Source organism: Nannospalax galili, unplaced genomic scaffold, assembly GCF_000622305.1.
Source record: "Nannospalax galili isolate Female #2095 unplaced genomic scaffold, S.galili_v1.0 scaffold337, whole genome shotgun sequence".
NCBI lineage: Eukaryota > Metazoa > Chordata > Mammalia > Rodentia > Spalacidae > Nannospalax > Nannospalax galili.
The window spans coordinates 476,559-479,105 of record NW_008340932.1 but is presented as its reverse complement, the minus strand read 5'-3'; the positions used below and the strand labels follow the sequence as shown (position 1 = coordinate 479,105).

At 35.7% G+C, this 2,547-nt stretch overlaps 1 pseudogene; it reads right to left on the bottom strand.

Annotated features, from left to right (window-relative positions):
- Positions 1-1,383, bottom strand: part of LOC103736661 — a 3,138-nt pseudogene extending 1,755 nt beyond the window's left edge.
- Positions 1,384-2,547: the final 1,164 nt, after the last annotated feature.

The following is a 2,547-nucleotide window of genomic DNA, read 5'->3' as shown; positions in this document are numbered from 1 at the left end:
ATGTTATGCATATACGTTCTCACAGTAATCTTCCAGGACCACTTACAAAAGGCAACGCTAAAGTTGATCTTTTGGTCTCTTTTGTTGATGCACAAGCTGATCATGATGCTAGACACCAATGCTGGATTTTTACATAATTATTATAAAATACCTTATAGACAAGCACTGCTATAGTGTCTATAGACACTGCTCAGTGTGTCGCCCTTTACATCTTCGAACACTGCCTACAGGAGTTAATCCTCGTGGTCAACAGCCTAATGATTTGTGGCAAATGGATATTACTCATGTACCTGCTTTTGGAAGGTTGCAATATTTACATGTTACTATAGATACTTATTCTAAATTTTTTGGGCTACTCCTCTTACTAGAGAAACTACTAATCATAGTATTGAACATTTATTAGCCTGTTTTGCTGTTATGGACATTCCCACCACCCTTAAAACAGATAATGCTCCTGCTTATACTAGGAGGAGGTTTGGAAAATTTTTGGAATTTCATAAAATTTATCATATAACTAAAATTTCTCAGGTTAAAGCACCATTAGATACTCTCTTTGCTTCTGTCCAACAATTACTAAGGCAACGCGTTAATCCTTTATATGTTATGCATATACATTCTCATAGTAATCTTCCAGGACCGCTTACAGAAGACAACGCTAAAGTTGACCTTTTAGTCTCTTTTGTTGATGCACAAGCTGCTCATGATGCTAGACACACTAATGCTGGATTTTTACATAACTATTATAAAATACCTTATAGACAAGCACAACAAATTATTAGATGCTGTTCAGTGTGTCGCCCTTTACATCTTCGAATACTGCCTACAGGAGTTAATCCTCGTGGTCAACAGCCTAATGATTTGTGGCAGATGGATGTTACTCATGTACCTGCTTTTGGAAGGTTGCAATATTTACATGTTACCATAGATACTTATTCTAAATTTGTTTGGGCTACTCCTCTTACTGGAGAAACTACTAATCATAGTATTGAACATCTATTAGCCTGTTTTGCTGTTATGGGAATTCCCGCCACCCTTAAAACAGATAATGCTCCTGCTTATACTAGCAGGAGATTTAAGAAATTTTTGGAATCTGGAGCACCATAAAATTAATCACATAACTGGAATTGAATATAATCCTCAAGGACAAGCTATAATAGAATGAACTAATGGATATATTAAAATGTATATTAAAAAATTAAAAGGAAGGAATTGTACACCAGATTATGAGGAATTTAGAACCTTAGGACGGAGGAATCATAAGTTATTAATACATGAAATATTGTTTATTATCAATTTCCTAAATCTGCCCCAAGGAGAAGTTTTATCTCATGCAGATAAGCACTTTTTACAAGAATCATCACTCCCACCTGATTCAGTGGACATCCGGATTAAGCCAGGAGAATCTCAAGCTTGGATACCAGGAAAATACTGATTCCAGGCAAAGGGTATGGGCAAGCACAACAAATTATTAGACACTGCTCAGTGTGCCGCCCTTTACATCTTCAAACACTGCCTACAGGAGTTAATCCTCGTGGTCAACAGCCTAATGATTTATGGCAAATGGATGTTACTCATGTACCTGCTTTTGGAAGGTTGCAATATTTACATGTTACCATAGATACTTATTCTAAGTTTGTTTGGGCTACTCCTCTTACTGGAGAAACTACTAATCATAGTATTGAACATTTATTGGCCTGTTTTGCTGTAATGGGCATTCCAACCGCCCTTAAAACAGAGAATGCTCCTGCTTATACTAGCAGGCGATTTAGGAAATTTTTGGAATTTCATAAAATTAATCATATAACTGGAATTGAATATAATCCTCAAGGACAAGCTATAATAGAACGAACTAATGGATATATTAAACTGTATATTAAAAAATTAAAAGGAAGGAATTATACACCAGATTATGAGGAATTTAGAACCTTAGGTTGAAGGAATCATAAATCATTAATATATGAAATATTGTTTATTATCAATTTCCTAAATCTGCCCCAAGGAGAAGTTTTATCTCGTGCAGATAAGCATTTTTTACAAGAATCATCACTCCCACCTGATCCAGTGGACGTCTGGATTAAGCCAGGAGAATCTCAAGATTGGATACCAGGAAAATTACTGATTCCAGACAAAGGGTATGGTTTTGTCTCTACAGGAAATGGAGTCTCCTTCTGGCATCCTGGCCGATGGATCCGTTTGTGGACTCCGACCAATAAAGACTGCGGTGAGGCACAGAGAGGATCGAGAGATGTTACTCCAAACAATGGAGACATTATCATTACTGGAGAAACTACTAATCATAGTATTGAACATCTATTAGCCTGTTTTGCCGTTATGGGAATTCCCACCACTCTTAAAACAGATAATACTGCTTATACTAGCAGGCGATTTAGGAAATTTTTGGAATTTCATAAAATTAATCACATAACTGGAATTGAGTATAATCCTCAAGGACAAGCTATAATAGAATGACCTAATGGATATATTAAACTGTATATTAAAAAATTAAAAGGAAGGAATTATATGCCAGATTATGAGTAATTTAGAACT